The following is a 17,940-nucleotide window of genomic DNA, read 5'->3' on the forward strand; positions in this document are numbered from 1 at the left end:
ATGCCATTTTGAACTTGCTTGTCTTCAGGTGGTGTAAATGGTGCTTGTAGGATGAAGCTTTGCCCTAATCATCATAACAATTTTGGCAGTGATTATACATGTCTTTAAGCCCCTACAGAAATGGGCCAGTGTTGGCTCTCTTTCAAAAATAATAGGAAGCTGAATTTGCCATTTTTGCTTGCATTGCCCTGTGTGATACAGTACACAGTTTGGGATGCTGGCATCTAAAAATAGACCTGGGCTTTTTCCAGGAGAGTCAGAAAGTAGTACCCCTGTTGAAATGCCTTCCTAGAGTATAAAGGTAAACATTCAAGTAGAGCACTTTGTACATAAATATTTTCTCGTGGAATCTAAGGGACTCAGTTCTTACAATGCCAAAAAAAAAAAAAAAAAAAACCAACCCAAAAAAAAACCAACCAAAAAACAAAAAACGAGGAAACAGAATGGTGTGTTTCTTGCTTCCCATTTTACTTTGGGGGAATTTTGTAAGCAAGCTTTCTGCTGAACTCTGAATTTACTTAAAAGCCAACAAAAACATGTTTTAAATGATACATGCAACAATAAAAAATAAACAGTTTCCATGTAGACTTTCGATTGTTAAATTATTTTATGACAAAAGCTAGGAAGTGAAATAATTCTAAATATAGTGCATAAGAATTTTCTTATCAGTTAATTTTTTTTTAGAAGCTCTACACTTAAGAGCACCATAGTAACAGCTCTGCAAGCTGATTCTTCATTACAGTTATCCACCGAGAGCTTCACTGAAGACATTTCCTCTGGGATCAGAGACTAAAAATCAATTCTGATAATATTAGAACAAATTTAAAGAGCAAAAAGCCCTAGAAAATACGTGATGAATAAACAGGCAGATCTTTATTCCCTGTGTGGTCTTTTTCACCTCTTTTTTTTCTTCTTTTTTTCTTTTCTGTGCTGTAAACAGGCACAGTTGGGTTGGAGACGTTCTTTCAAGGGGTATTTTTTGGAAAAACGTGGAATCATGCCCTCTGGGTTACAATGATGCTTAATTTACATCGGAGTGTTAGTTACCAAGTTGCAATTATTGACCAAATGTGCTGTCACAGTATGTAAGGAAGGCATTGCCACCGCCAGTATGGGTTATCCATGATTTGAGATGCCTGCTTAATACACAATTTCTTTGAAGACTCCAAATTGCCTTACTTCTGTTCTGCCAGAGTTCTCTTGGAACATATTAGCCATAAAAACCCTCAGGGCTGACTCCTGATTTTGAGCGCTGAAGCCACAAGGATCAGTGAATGCTTGTGCATTACAGTCAGTGTTGGGGCTGCATTTTGCATGGCTTTGCAGCCTCTGCAGCCATGTGGACAAACTTGTTCCAACCTCGTGCTTGGGTTTAACTCACCACATTCATTCAGTGAAGGCTTAGGCTATCCTTATTGTGTTTTATCAGCAATTAAACAGTGCATAGGGTGCCCCAGGCAGGCTGGAGACTGGTATTACTGGAGGGGTGCCAGCAGAGGTGTTGCTCTCCGCCCTACTCTGTCATCACTGCAGCTCTGGTTCTGCACCACAACGGCAGTGCACTAGGCAAAATAACCTGAATTCTCACCTTTCCTTAAGGAAACAGCTCAGGATAAACAAACTCTATGGTTCTAGGTACTGCCACACCTGTGGGCTCTTGTGCTGGACAAAAAAAAAAAAAAAAAAAAAAAAAAAAAAAAAAAAAAGGATGTCTATGGAAAACAAGAGGTACAAGAGGTTGACTTATTGCTTTTTGTGACTTTTGGATATTGTCTTCATCCTGCCTCATACATTTAGTCAATATTGCAAGCAAAGACTGGCCCTGGCACTGCATGGGGTGCTCGGTACTGCTTCTATGCTTCTGCCACATGTTTCTCAGAGGCTGTTTTTGGGAAATGCAGCACCAAAAGTGTCCTTAACCAAGGCATGTCCCACACCCAGAGAGGAGAAATGGACAGGCAGTGTCAGCATTTCTGAGAGCAAATCTGCAGGAACAAAGGAGATAATTGTCACTTGTCTCACTTTCTCCTAAATTCTCCTTGCTTTGCTATTTAACACTGTTTTCTCTGAAGGCAAAATGAAATGCAGCCTCCTTGAACTTAGTTGATTTAGCAGCTGGAAGATGAGGTGAGAGTGAGGCAGAGTATGGAAATGCTGTGCTGTGGGCACCACTGGTCTGCAGGACATGGGCATAAATGGTCTGCATCCCATTTCCCACATTCCCATGTTTCGTCTGCACCACTGCAAGCGCTGTGGTGCCCAAGCTTAAGAATGCCATATGTATTTCAGGACTCCTGGCTCTGTGCGAGGCAATGGTCTATACCAAATCTAAGTGTTGCAACATGATGTTGAAATCATATAGCTGAAAAATACTGACCTCAACAGAACCCAAAGGAAGTGAGGCATAAGATACGCACTCATGCAAAATGCTCCACCATGATGCAGGTGCTGGTGGCCTAAGGTACCAAGCGCCCTTCGAAGCAGCTGCTATTTAGGGCCTGTGATATCAACAGTCTTTACTTTCATGGGCAATAGTCAAGCAAAGAGCTGATAAAACCAAATGAGTGGAAGAGTGTTATGAAATATGGTTGGATTACACTTTTGTCTAGTTTGCCCTTTTAGCAAATGTTTATATGATAATTCCCTCGTGACTAGAGGAAATTGTGAATTTTGTGTTGGAATTTGAGCGAAAGTGAGCTCATGTGGGTGTACACTCGAAAGACAGAAGAAACAGGATGGACCGTCAGACATCACAGGCTAAGAATGGAGAAAAAGTGAGGGGAGTTAGAAAAAGGAGAACACAAAGGGTTCAAGTGTTGAGGAGAAATTCTGAGATGAGGAAACCTTTAAAATGATAGCATAAAGTTATAAAGTGGTTGTATACCAAATTTAGAACCTGGGAAAAAGGAAGTTATATATGCCACACAGAATTTTATTTCAATATTATGTTGTGTTGGCCGGAGCAGTTCAAGACCAGATTAGCCTCTATCAGACGCAACAATAACGTTTCCCGATTATTAATTATTATTTTCCAGGATATTCTTTTGTAGTCTCTCTCACCTGGAGAACTCAAACACTCATGTTATTAAAATCAGGGATAGATGAAGATTCAGAACTTTCCTAAGACAAAGGGCAGTAAATACTGACAAACAGGTATGTGCAAGTAAGGGAAATGAAAGAATAGTGAGTTGGGGAATTGCCCATAGTTACTGTTCTTTGCTTTTAATTCCATTTTTAGCCCTCAACAAAATAAAGATGTTGTGATATCTAATGTGAGCTCAGAAGGATGTTTAAGTAATATTATTTTGAGGCACATCTTCAGGACATGCAGCTGAGAACCCTGTGCAATTGTCCAGCACCATACACAAGGAATTAGTAATTTCTGGGCAGCACAAAACTTACCAGGGGCAGAACAGTGTCAGCGCTCTCACCACAAAATCATCATTGTTAAGCAGACAGAGAAAATGTCTGAGTCATTTGAGTCTGAGGGAGTGGCAACCATACAAGATGGAAAAAGAAAAAAAGAGTATTTCCAACCATTTTCTTGGTTAGAAACATGAATAAAATTAGTGCCAAAGAAAATGGAAATTTGCCATTTTGACAACTCATCACATGATTTTAAAACATCTTGAAAAGAAAAGCCAGCATTGGCTCTCTTCACAATCCAAGCCTACAGAATACAAAACCTTCAGAGAGTGCCACGAAGCTTCTTGGTGATCTTTGGGCCAATGTGAGTTTGTTGCACTTTTGAGATGGAGCCCAGGCAAAAATTTTACTCCAAAGCAGTCTGTGAATTCGATCTACAGCCCTCAGCAGCGAAAAAGTGCCATTTGTTCCTTCCTGATGACCAGTGTGTGCTGGGTAAAAGCAGAATGGTGAGCTGCACAGAGGGACACACAGATCTGTGGAACTGTGTAGGGTCAACTGGTGCTCAGAGAAACAGGAGACGTTAGCCATTGTGACTGTGCAGCAACAGAGAAAGGCTGGTGCAACGGGCTGGAGGTAAGGTCTGCCAGCTGCCTCCTAAACAGAGCTGTTGGCTTTTTGCAGCAATAAACATCATATACAAAAAGATATCTTCATAAAGATATCTTCATTCATTTTATGCCCAGAAGACAGGAACTGCAAGTGAGACTTCAGGAATTGCATTACTATTTTTCATTGGGTTCCCCCAGAACAGAGCTGCACTGTGTCATGATGATTAGCTTATTGTCCCCATTTAGCTTTTCAGTGAGGTGTGAATACTTTAGTGCTGATGCACAGTCAGTTTTCACCGGTGTTTCATCTACATTTCATCATGCTGGGAGAAATGACTCTTTCAGCATTTCTGAGGACTGCTGTGAACAAGTTAGGCATGTTTTCTCATAGTTTTGTCACGAGTTGTAACGGTGCTCCTCTTTCATGGGGTGCCATCTCAATTTAGGGGAATTTTAGACTGAGCAGTGTTCTTGTATTGTAGGGTTTGCTTTAAGCCTTTGGCTTGAATGAAGGTGCACTATTCTGAGCAGAGGCTGTGTAATGGATACTCACAGTCAACTGATTTTTGAAAGAAAAAGACATTTAAGATTTTCCTCTTCACACATTTCAAAAGAAAAGGAGACAGGTTTGTCTCCTGCATTACTTTTATATTGTTGCAAGGTGACTGATGTCAGTACAGTGAGCTCCAGATAGGAACAACAGATGTGGGTGTTGTTAGCAGGTATCATCTGCTGACAGTAGGACAAACACAAATTGCAGCCTTTCTTATGGTTAAAAATCCCTGCCTTCCCTGAATGCCGACATCAGGTGTCTTGGGAAGAGTTTTATAATCTCCCACCTTGTGATCAGATTTGAGGTCTAATGCCCTATCTTGGCTAAGTGTTTATTTTGTAAATGAGAATTGTTCTTCTGCCTTTTGTCCTTCGAAAAAGAATAACTGGTGCTATATGAGATTTGGTTTCTGTAAGGCATATATCTTAAATTTAATTCTATCTTTAACTGGACTATGGCTTAATGTAGAGGAAAACCAGAGGGTCAACTTGCCAATGTGCTCCTGCAGTGCTGACACCTCTCTTCTCCTTTCAGAGCACCTCCTCATTTCTGCCCATCTCTCAGGGATACTCTCTGTTCATTAAGCTCTATCCTTTCTGAGACCAGTGCAGCTCATCTCGACATAAAATCTTGTTTTCATCCCAGGCCATACGCATACAAATTGGTTAAGCTGCCACAGGTGATATTGCCCTGGTTCTGGAAAGCTGTACTGGAAGAACAAGATCCCTAAAGCAATTTAGCTTTACGCCCAAAAGGGCTGGAAGATTAGGGGCTTCATTTATCTTATCTGCAAGTGTCTTCCAGTGTACCACTGGTGTTTACATAAAAAGAGGATATATGTTGCAGGGGCTGCAAACAGACATTAATGAAAATTCCTACAGCAACTCGTGTCTTTGGTCAGCTCACTTGGGTGAGTTACGAGTGGCACGTGCCTTCTGGATCCCAGCAGTTCTGCAGGCAGGTGACACGACTTTGCTTTCCAGTAGGAATTCTGCATGAACACGTGCTGTGTAATGTAATACTGTGCCGCTCCCTTCCAGAGTCTAAGGATTAATGTTGTGAGGGAATAACTGTCTGCTGTTGTGTAGTTTAATGTTAGTACTATCTAATGTGTTAGTCTTTAGATAATGTACTAAATTCATTAACTATATTAAAAAGGGAGAACTACTACACCACTGAATTTTAGTCCATCAATGAAATAGTCCTCCTTTGGCCCATAAATGAATTAGTCTATTCTCACACTCCATAGATGATCTCGTATATTTCCCCGTTAAAATTAACAAGGATAACAAGGCTGTATGTAGAGACACAGAGACAGTGAAGCCTCAGAGGGAGACTTGAACGAGTCAGGAAAGGTAATCTTCAAAGATTGCTTAGGTCATGGAAAAAGACTTGGCTCGCAGCTCTCAGATATCTGCCCATGTTCACACAACAACTGCATACTTCGTAGGTCCATTCCAGGCAGCTCTGGGGCAGGCAATTCCCAGTCCTTGACTCCTGATATGCCAACATAAGTTGGCAGAACTTCACTTTATAGGAATTTAAGCATCTCTTGGGAGCAGGTTTCACTGGTCTGAGAAAGTAACAGGCTGTTCTATGCTTTCCTCTGCTATGTCTGAGTATTCCCTTCCTAAACCCTCCTAACGTGCTTCCAACACAGGTAGACTATTCTTGACTATAAGGTGTGGTCAAATCTTGAATTTGCCCTTTATTCAAGTACCCTTTACAATGATCACATCTGTCCTGACATGAAGTTTTTGAGTGGAGATGATATAACCTAAGATTAACAAAGATTTTAAGGTGGATATACATATCTTTGAGGTTTCATGAAAAAAGGATTTTGCATTTTCAGATCTATGAAATTGCTTTGTTCTCTACACGCATTTTCAATGGGCAGTGGTCAACACATGTATACCATAACTGCATACAAAGTTTGAGATATGGCTATTTACACTGCTTCTGGTCAAACTTCATCTCCAGATGATTCTGTCCTTACCGAGACCAGCAGCAACTCCACTATACAAGGAAGAGTATGCAGAGGTTAAGTGCCTGCTTGTATACAGGAATGTCCTCCTCCTCACAGCTGTTGAAGTTCTGTCGTGGTCAATCTCCTTCAGCCTCCTATCCCTTTAAGGTATATAAAGGATTTAATTAAAATGCAGCATTTTGTGGTGACAATGTGCAAACAAGATGCATTTGAGAAAAATTGGATTTTGTCTTACTTCTGAAGTTTTTGACTGAAGCTAGTGCATCAACTACCTGTTTTTCCAGGTTCTTTGGTACCAGTTTATTCAAGATCAATCAGTAACATGGTAATGATATATTTCAAAAGATAACTAGGAAAAGTTAGGTCTGTCAGAGCACTGTTCTGTGCATGAAAATACTCTGCGCAGTGGCAGTGATGTAAGGCAAAATGTGAGACTAAAATTTGAATCCATGTTGAGTTGTCATAAGAGAGAGTATGCTATAAAAGAAAGGAAAATGCACAGTATTTAAAATGCTTTTGGAAAGTTGACAGCTATCTCAAATGAAGAGTTGACTTACACCAATAAAGGGATGAGATATTTTCTGGTAAATGTGGATTAAATGGCATCGTAAATTTGGATAGCTGAAACCGAACTGAAACCGAAAACCTTGTGACAGCTTCAAGTAGTGGCAGGGTTCAGTCAACACCTAAAAAGAAAAAGAGGAGTGCAGAAAAGGAAGAGAAAGAAGTGGCTTTGAAAACTACATCAGAGCTCTAAGCACCACTGAGAAACATTTTGCTGATGTTGCATGAAGTCTGCTGGGGGCAGGACCTCCTGCTTCTTCTTTCACTTTGAGGACGGAAAGGGAAGGTGGGGGTGAAAGAGAGTGCTGTCTGATGAAACTTTGCAACAAGGCTGGTCTGCACTTCATGTGCCTCTCCTCTCCTCTCCTCTCCTCTCCTCTCCTCTCCTCTCCTCTCCTCTCCTCTCCTCTCCTCTCCTCTCCTCTCCTCTCCTCTCCTCTCCTCTCCTCTCCTCTCCTCTCCTCTCCTCTCCATTCTTTTTTGTTTTCCTTCTGCCAGTGTTTTGTTAAAGCTAGCAGATCTGCAAACAGTTGTTTGTTTAGATCCTGACAAGCAATTATCAACCATCAAACAAATGTTTTCTTTCCCCAAAGCAGGATATTCATTTTCCTTTCCTTTCCTTTTATAAGAGTCTGTAAAAAGCCTGTATTAGCAGAGTTAATTTAAGACTGTTATTAAAAAGCAAGTGCTATCATTCTCATAGTCCTCCTTGGGGCCAGATCCCAATTTCTGGTTGAAACAGATTGATGAGAATAATTTCACTGATTTCAGAGAGGCTAAATCTGAGATAGGATATTCAGTCTTCACAAGAACATCCTCCTCTGGCCACAGTGGCTCTACTCTACCTGTGAACACTATCCTTGTAGAAAGATAATATAGACCCAGTTGCTTTATCAAACACTTTCAGCATCCTTGGAAAACTATGAAAAATTGTTCAGAATTTTTTGTTACAAGATTCTTTTTTCCCCAAGAGAAATTGGCTGTATTGCAATACATTTTTTTTCCCCTAAGTAAATAGATATAGTTTATATCTTCTGGCAGCAATAAGAAGGCAAAAATAAAACAAGCCCTCACAAATCTTGGCTAGATTAATCTTCTAGGGTTTGATCCCTTGGCAAAACTCTGTGGTTTGGCTTTCTCTCTTCTCTTAGTATTGTGTGTGTGTGCCTCATTTTCTTTGATTTCATAGCACTATTTATGTTTATCTGCTAGCTTTTTTCTCAATTGCCAGTTCCTTTTCCCTTTCTAGATTCTTCAACTACTTGACAATTAAATGTCCTCCTTTTCTGCTTTTTTTAAACTTCATTTCCTCAGCGTCTGTTCCTCGGAATGGGACACTGTACAAGCCACCTCTTCTGCTTTGTCTTTCCTTTTTATTTCTTCCCTAATTTCCTTTATTTCTCTGTCAGTCACTTCTTCTTTCTTACTCTGCATTCAGAAGGATTCAGTTCTCTGAAATTCTCTCTTCTTTTTTTTCCTCCTAGCCTTTTTACCTTGTGCTGTTAAGAATTTGTTGATACAATTTCTGCTGTTTATGTTAGTATTTCCATAACAAATTGCAAAATTGGGCATTTTGGAAAATAAGTTGAAATTAAAATTGTTCTCTTATCTTTCTAGCAGGTTATACCTGGTAGTACAGGTTACATCTTGCTACCAGGTTATCCCTGGTAGGTTACATCAGGTAATACCTCCTCAATTTAAAAGAAAGAAAAAAAGAAAAAAAGAAAAAAAAACACAACTGGAAATTGCAACAATATATCTTGTTTTTTCAGCAAAATGAAAGGTGTATTTTCAGTCAAAAGTTTTTGTCATTGAAAAGAGGTATTCTGAAGCAAACCAGAGAATTTTCTGTTTTGATAAGGTCTGACAGAACTTCTTATTTTTAAATCCCAGAACTCTATGGAAGTAGCATTTCTGATCTTACCACTATCTCCTGAATTCAACCACTGACTTCCCATTGACTGAAGCAATGTTAGACCCATGATGTAGGACCTGGAATGTAACTTTCATTATGGGGGCTTAAAAGCCTCTCATGAGCTGCAGGAACTTACAGCTGCAAGAATACTGTGTTGCTGAGGCTGCCTGGGGAAGTTCAGAGCTGCCTGTGCAGCCGATTGGAACAGATAGTCAGGATGCCAATCTTATCAACCTTTCCAGTTTGAGTTGTTCCTGCCTGTCATTGGTTGGCTCCTGGAAGAGAGTGCTCAGTCTGTAACGATTGTGTCTGTGCAAGGAGGTACAGGTTATTTATCTCCGAGTTGTTTTTGCAGAATCAAATCTGGATTTTTAAGACTATTTTATTTTATTTTCTCCAAAGTTCATTATATATTTTATCCTGTTTGGTAGACATTATTCTAAACAATGTTTAATGAAAAAAAGTAGATTTAGCAGAGTCCAAAAGAGATTGTGAAACATATTTATTTAAAGTACTGAAAATTAAAAGGAGCATCTTAACTTAAACTCTGATTTGGTCTCCTGCCAATTCAAGCAAAGATGAATGAGGGGTATTAAAAATGAACACGGTTCTTATTTTTGTTGGTTACATGGCCACCTTTCTCACTACATACATCAGTTAGCAAAGTCTGCTTTCAGCAGTGGAAATTTCATTATCACTTCTAATTCTGGTTTTGTAACACATTAAAGTTTCCAACAGTTAATGACTCTGGTTTCTTTCCCCACAGGTCTACCTTTCGTGAAAGAACACGGAAGAGGAAAGAAATGACAGTAAGACTGAATTATGAACTCTTAGAAGTCGAGAACAAGAACTGATTGTATTGTGAAAGCTGAATTCACTACTCGCGATTAACGCCGGCAATAGCAGTTGGCGGTGATCGCATGCACGAGATTGCTGAAGCAGATGGAGCACATGTATTACTCACACAGGTTAGGAAAGACAAAAAGAAAACATTTATTCCAGTTTGCACTGCAATGTTTAAAGAGCACCGCAAACACAACTTTAAAAGCCTGAATTGCTTGGAAATTGACACCAGTGGTTCACTGCCTTCTCTGCAGCTCCCCTCAAACTCGAGACAGAGACTGTCCTATTATAGAAGTAGGTTTTCTTCTCCTCAGATCTGGGCACTTCTGGCCCTGAGATGAGTTGTGTCCCTGTCACTGCCATCCTACTAAAACAAAGACACCTCAGTTACTTCTTGGTTATCTACTTGAGTCAACTATCACCTCTCCCAGTGTCATCCTGCTGCAATCAAGTCTCCCAGAGGTGTTACAGCTCTTAATTACATTGTCTTCAGAGTGCTCAGAGGTTCACTGACAGAAGTAATTTCAGCATACAAAGCACGGCAGCAACATAAACTCATCTAGATAGTAGAGGTCAGTCCTGTCTGTCTACGTTAACCTAACAGCCTGTGCTTTTCCTCCTTCCTTCACCATTTGCCAAAACACATACGATTTGTTTTTTCTTTGATCCCATGGAGTTGACAGTGACAGATTACTTTCAGTTTCTCATCCTGAGCCTTCCCACTTTCCTGGTGATTTGACCCGTGACATTAGGAAGATCTGTAATCACAGGCAGCTGCCTCTCTGAATAATGTGTAGATACTGCAGGATTGGTGGGATAGGACCACACAAGTCACTGTCTTCCCGTAGAGCAGATGGATCCTGCAGATCAGAGGTGGAAAATGTCCTTGTGAAACTCAAGGGTTTTACAAAGGTTAAATTTTTCACAAGGCTCACTTCTCTAAAATGTCTGTTTGTTTTTTTTTTTTTTTTAAACAAAGTCAAGATTTCAGGGTATTTTGAATTTACGTATTAGAGACTCTGATAGCAGGGACCCTATTAAACATGAACACTGATTTTGCAATATTTTAATATCCAACTGTGCTACAGGAATAGAATTTTTTTTTTTTAATTTTTTTTTTTTTAATTTTTTATTTTTTTTTTTTAATTATTATTATTTTTTTTAAATTCAGTCTTCAACAAATGGAAAGCCTGTTGAGAGTGGGTTTTGATCTGTGGAGCTAGGACTCCACCCTTCTGGGATCCAGCAGTTTGGTACCAAACACATGACCAACTCCAAAAGCAATAACAGGCTCAACAATACTCCAAAAACAGTACTCAATAGTATAAAACCAAGTGATATCTCATAAAATTACATGAAATGGATCTTTAAAACGAACAGTTAGTAGAAGATTCATCAGAGGTGTCTGTGACTTTTAAAGTACAGAGCATAGCTCCAGATACAGAGCAATTAATGCTAAGAAGGACCTCAGGAGGTCTCTTCTCTGACCTCCACAAAGCAGTGCAAGCTTGGAGAGAAGACAGGGAAGATCAGGGATTTTCCAAACCCATCTGAAAGAACATCTCATCCTGGAGAATGCACAGCCTTCTTGTGGACAGCTTTCTCTACCACTTGGAATCCTCATGGGAGGAAAATTTCTCCTTGTAGCTTCAGCAAGCATATCTTATCCTCACACCATGTCCCATTGCAAAAGGCATTTCTCCATTTCCCTTGTTAGTTACCTGAATGGTCAGCTTTATTCAGTCTTACCTGTAAGTTGATGGGAGAGTGCTCCAGCAGCTCCTCCAGGTCACAGATAAAGATGATAGAGGTCGATTCTCACAAACGGGCAGTCACCACTGATACTAGTCTGCTATGTCAGTACCATTTGTTTGGAGAGTAAAAGCAAACTCCAAGAGATAGGAGAGTCTGGCAGATGAGAGAGCTCATGGACAAAATCTTGTTGTTATGTATGAGGCATGGTTCTATTCTGTACTGTATTAGAGAAAGCTCATCCACTAGGATTCACTATCTAAATCAGTGAATCTCTAACCTTTACAGCTGTCAAAACCTGTTCATTTCTATAAGCCCCTGCTCAGAGTCTAACTAGTCTGATTAAAAGCAAAGTGGTTGGATTATATAGTTATAAGCTGTTTCATGTAAGAAATAATAAATGATTAATGGCATCACATTTTTAAGAGTTCTCCAAACTCTTTTAGCAAATGGCTGACCACAGAGATTAGGATTTTTACAGCTGAATCATCAAACCTATTGTAAAGTCTCCTTTAACAATATTACTACTATGTCTCCATGGGCATAAAACAGTTGTCACTAGAATTGATTTCTGGAAGAGACTTCTCAAGGAACACTCAGATACTTTTAGTACAAAACTCCTGCACTGTAGCTCTCTGATTCTCAAGTTTGAAGGTTTCCAGGGCAAGACACAGGACATGGTATTTAATTTAATTTTCATTCAATTGTGTTTTCACAAACCAAGATGTTTGCATAGCCTTCGCAGACACAGTAGTCAGTTTATGTAGTACTTTGGTTGTCTCAGCAAGGGTAATTTCTTGTTTTTCTTGGTTGAAATTTGTGAATCAGCTAACGGCTGGGGGTGCTAAATAAATCGTAAGACAGTGTCAGCAAGTTCTAGGTTAACACTTTGCTTATGCAAACTAACCTATTCTGTTATCCAAAACTTTTGCAGGTAAACTAGCCACAGAAATCTTGCAATGCACAGGAAATAGTCTACATTTAGGGACTATCTGAAGGTTCTAATAAGCAGCAAAAACTTACTCTTTACTTGAGGAAATTTCCCTGCGTTACACAATACACAAAATAACCTATATTTTGACTGGAGTGCAATAGGCTTGGAATTTTCTGTTCAAAGTTCTGCATATTGTTATATCTATTTTGGAAGAAGACTTTGGAAGCTTTCCTATGAAACTCTCAAAGGTCACTCTAAAAGGAAGGTGTTCATATGTGCCCATAGGAATAGCACCATCTGTGTCATTCTGCAACTATATAACACCAATTTTATTCTATCTTCTACATTATATTCCCCTGAGATTTCTTGATGCAACAGAAGATCACAAAATTGCTGCACCCAGGTAAGTGTAGCATCTGTGTAGAAAGAAACCCAACTGAATGCCCAATTACAAGGTCTGTTTTAACTATAACATATGTATGTTCTTGAGATTATGGAATTAGTAGTGTAGAAACTTGTACACACTCTGCTCCGTGTAGCAAGAATTTTCCTGGACTCCAAAACTGAACATGCATGGTGCTCTGTCCAATTCATGGGAGAGGAGATAATACAAGATGTCTGAGATGAGATATTTCAGGCTAGTGAAAGAGCTACCTCTTGAGCTCTTTCTGATTGTATTGCATGCCAAACTCTTATCAAGGACTCTTCTTCCTGCCGTCAAAACTGAGAGAAAAATTGTCAGCTTGTCCACCTCTGTAGAGACTGTTGTGTAGGTATAAGATCTTGGCATGTCGGCATGCCTGGCTGTCTTTCAGTGCACATGCTAAATGCAGCGAGTCCCAGGCTACCTGGAAGTGCTGCAGACACTGCATGTGTTTCTGTTTAAAAGTGTCTAATCCATGGCTACATTCACAGCACAGCTACAGCATTTGTTTGCAATTTCTGAATATCTGTGTCCAGTAATCCTGCTTGAGCTATTGGTACGGACCTGTTCTTATTGATCTGCCAGACATCTAGAAATCCCAGCATCCAGAACTTCTTGAAAAACAGACATATTTCTCAGCATTTAGAGAATGAAATCAGATATAAGGAAACTTGGACGGTATAATACAGCAACCACTGGTTCACTCTTACTGCAGTTGGCAGAAATCACATTTACACATCCTCCTTTTATGCAGGTTGACACATTTCTGAGTAAACTCAGTAACTTACACCAAATGAAATTAACTATTTTCAAAATATACCCTCAATATTTGTTTTTTAAAGTCTTGTTAGGAAGTAAGAATGTAGATGGACTTATAAAAGGAATAACAGCAAAAACAAGAATCATAGAATCATAGAATCGCTTAGGTTGGAAAAGACCTTAAAGATCATCGAGTCCAACCATGACCTAACCATACTACCCTAACTCTAACAACCTTATGCTAAATCATATCCCTGAGCACCACGTCCAAATGGTTTTTAAACATATCCAGGAATGGTGACTCAACCACCTCCTTGGGGAGCCTATTCCAGTGCTTAACCACCCTTTCTGTAAAGAAGTGTTTGCTGATATGCATTCTAAACTTACCCTGGTACAACTGGAGGCCATTTCCCCCTGTCCTGTCACCAGTCACTGGTGGAAAGAGACCAACCCTGCTCTCTCTGCAATCACTTTTCAGATATTGGAAGAGAGCAATAAGGTCTCCCCTCAGCCTCCTTTTCCTCAGATTAAACAGCCCTAGTTCCTTCAGGGCATATTCTCCGAGCCCTTCACAAACCTTGTTGCTCTTCTTTGGACGTGATCCAGCATCTCCATGTCCTTTCTGTACTGAGGTGCCCAAAACTGAACACAGTACTCGAGGTGAGGCCTCACCAGTGCCAAGGGGCAGGATGACTTCCCTAGTCCTGCTCACCACACCATTCCTGATACAAGCCAGGATGCCATTGGCCTCCTTGGCCACCTGGGCACATGCAGCCAACTGTCCATCAGTGCAACAAGATTCCTTTTTGTCAGGCAGCTTTCCAGCTGTTCCTCCCCAAGCCTGTAGGGTTGCCTGGGGTTGTTGCGACCAAAATGCAGGACCCGACACTTGGTCCTATTGAAACTTATACAGTTAACCTTGGCCCATTGATCCAGTTTATCCAGGTACCTCTGTAGTACCCTTCTTTCCTCAGGCACATCAACTCTCCCTCCCAACTTGGTGTTGTCTGCAAACTTACTGAGGCTGCACTCAACACAGATATATCAATGAGCATTTCCATCAAATAATGCATATTTTCTTACTCTGTATCAATGTTCTGGAGATGTAATTGCTTGCATAATTTTTTATTAAAATATGTGATGTTACATAAACAATAGAGCTTTGAGAGGATCCCACAGAATAAAACAATCAGAACCTCGTTATCCCATGGAGGCTGCAAATACCAATCTTGCCTATGGGGAAATACAACATAACTCTGTGTGGAAGAAGCACTTGAGTGATTTTTCCAAAAACAAACACTTAAATGCAGACTCTCAGAAGCCAAAATATCGCTGACAGTGACCGTCTGCCTTGGAGGTTTTATATTTTCTGTTCCTCTGTGCAGTTCCTTTTCCTCTGGTTGGCCACTTTGTGTTGACACCTCAAAGCTAAAAGCTGTTCGTTTCCCTCCCACTCCTCTATTTGCTTTTCTATCCCCACACGCTGGACATGCGAGGTAGAGTTGCCTTTGCACTTCAGAGATCAGCTCGATAGGAGGGCAGCGGAAATCAAACAAGCCTTCAAAGACACATGGGCGGTGAGGCACCCACAAAATGAGCACGCAGATCCAGAACGAGATGGGTGGCCAGCTCTGTCCCAGACAGCCCATCAACAGCCTAACCACAGGTCAGACCAACCCCAATGCTGCTCAAGCTCTCCTCTGGCATTTGCCACGAGGCCAGATATTTCTGCCTAAGGAATTTCCTCCACAGGGATTGCCTTTAAAGAGGGTGAGGGAAGTCAGCTGCCTAAAGAAAGTGCATACATATGTGACAGAATGTAAGACTTTGAAAACAAAACAAAAAAACTACCTGTATTCTTCTAGCTTGTTTCACTTCAGCCTCAACTTTCCTAGACATCGGAGAAAAATTGTTTGAAAGCTCATAAAAGTTGTTTTCCTATGTAAATGAGCTCAAGGGATTCTGCTTACTCAGTCCCTGCCCATTCCGTTGCCAGCAGATGTACGCAAAATATTCCTGGTTAAGACCAGCTTACTGAAGTCACTTTTTATTGTTCTTCACTTCATTTCACTAATATAAGACAGAACCTAGGTACTTTTGGCAAGAGGTGAGCCATATTATTTTTGTTATCAAAGCTATTGTACCCAAGCTAGAGACTTGCTTGAATAAAAATGACCATGAAAGAGAAAAAGAAGGGCCCTTTCCCCAAAGATCCAGTGGTCTAAGACAGTAGGCAATGTGCCCACATTCACTCAATACAAAATTTACTGTGATTTGTTTAATTCTTGATTTATGCAGGCACCCACAGGGCTGCTGGCTGGAGTCTCAGTGGGCAGATTAATGCACTCACATATATGCAACTTGGAGGTCCTCATGGCAGGGCTGGGTGTCTACCTGAGCTTTCACTTTTCAGCTATTGTCTAACGTCAATAGCTTTAAAGTGAATTCCAGCAAAAATCCAAAAGCCCTCGCTAGATGTACCTGGTCTTTTTTCCTTCTCTTTCAGCTTTCATGCCCACTTACAATTCTGTCTGTTAAACAGAAATGACTGGTTTTGTAATAAGGAAAAGTGTGATTTCCAGCTCTTGATCCAATTTCTTGTTAACAGAACTCTGAGTATAAAACACACGTAGGAACTTGGACAAGGTGTCGTTTTGAGGAACCAGCAGAGAAAATGTGCTTATAGCAAAGATTTTTGGAGGTTTGGTTTGAGGTATATGGGCAGGTTTCCTAGGGTGAGCTATCAGGAGGAAGACAAGGAAACTGGTAAGTTAGCAGGGATTTTGTCTGTCATTGTGAGCATATGAGGGGAGAAGTGCCCCACACTTTTGTGATTAGCTTTCACTAAAATGTGCAGTAACGTCTTTGATTTATACTTGCCTGTAGTTTCCAATCAGCTAAGCTGTGTGCTGTGCAGTTGTAAAGTATCTTTGATACTTACTGACTAGAACAAAGCAGGCATTAACTTTTTGTCAAAAAACAAAGTGAAATGCTGCATAATCTCCATGTTATGGTTCCTGTTCTCTCTAGTTTAATCTACAACACTGGGAATTTGTTATACAACAAGAAACACATTTTAAGAATTGTCACATTGTGTAATTCCTTTTTGTGTTTGGAGTGTCACAAGCATTGTGGCTCTGGTTCAAGCCAACTGCAGCCTGGAAAATGAAATATAATCTAAAAATACCATAAAAAATGGAAATTCTTAGCGTTAATCTCATGAGAGTCTTTTACATTCTGTAGTGAAGCTATCTGAACCTGAAGGAGACTGCCTGAAAAACAAGGATCTTTACTGTTTGTAGCTCACCACATCAATCCAGACTACACTCAGAGTCCTGTTCAGGAAAGGCTCTTTGTGAACAGACTGCTCCAATTGCTCCACCCAAGTGGCTACTGAAGAACCTGAATAGGTTTTCATGGCAGAGAGGCTCTCTCCTGAAGGAAAGGACAGAGGGCAGTGCCACTGAGGAGGATGAGCACCAGAATAGGCTAATGTTTAACGTGCAGGCAGTTTGGATTGTAGCTCTGCTCCTGCTCCTGGTTTCTATGAAGGACATATCTCTTTGTGCAGCAGGTTCCTGACTGTGTGATAGGAAGTATAGCTCTGATAGAAGAATTGCAATGTCATTTACAAAGAAAGGAGGGAGAAAGGCTGCCTAGTGAGGTTGTGGATGCCTTTTGCCTGGAAGCATTCAAGTCCAGGCTGGATGGGGCTTTGAGTCACCTGGTTGAGGGGGAGGTATCCCTGCCTATATCAGGGGTGTTGGAACTAGATGATCTTAAAGATTCCTTCTAACCCAAACAATTCTATGGTTCTTTGATTCTATATGGAATAAATCCATGCAATACCAGGCAAAAGGGAGAGCTGGAACCCTGTAGTCTTGTGCAGATCCATCTATCAAGCTGGACAACATCCACACATGGACCTCTAGCGGTGTTAGAGGACAGAGGACTCAGCAGTAAAAGCTCTGTGGCTTCAGTGACTGGAGATGGTATGCCAATATCATGTATATGAAATGGAAGAACTGACTGGACCTTTCTCCCCCATTGCTGCTCTTTCAGTTAGGCAAAATTCTGTAATTTGCACAGATTGTATGACAGAGCTGAATAGGAACGTATAAAATTTGCAAATCTGCATTAAAAAAGTATCATGCTGCCAAAATCATTTGTATTTATATCACATCTAATGCTCTTAAGCAGTCCTGTGGGTGAACCTGAAGGGCTGAAGTAGT

The 17,940-nt window shown here is 40.5% G+C and overlaps 1 long non-coding RNA gene across 6 annotated transcripts in view; it reads left to right on the forward strand.

The window, feature by feature from the left end:
• The window catches only part of LOC128089781 (uncharacterized), a 53,537-nt gene that overhangs the window by 21,329 nt on the left and 14,268 nt on the right, over positions 1 to 17,940 (forward strand). For 5 of the 6 annotated variants that reach the window (XR_008210674.1, XR_008210672.1, XR_008210677.1 and 2 more), the window contains one exon: positions 9,763 to 9,964. This is a non-coding gene — a long non-coding RNA (uncharacterized LOC128089781). Of the gene's footprint in view, positions 1 to 6,510; positions 6,665 to 9,762; positions 9,965 to 17,940 lie in introns of all 6 variants that reach the window. The other variant, XR_008210676.1, reaches the window with a different exon arrangement.

Source organism: Tympanuchus pallidicinctus, unplaced genomic scaffold, assembly GCF_026119805.1.
Source record: "Tympanuchus pallidicinctus isolate F22 unplaced genomic scaffold, pur_lepc_1.0 scaffold4, whole genome shotgun sequence".
Taxonomy (NCBI): Eukaryota; Metazoa; Chordata; class Aves; order Galliformes; family Phasianidae; genus Tympanuchus; species Tympanuchus pallidicinctus.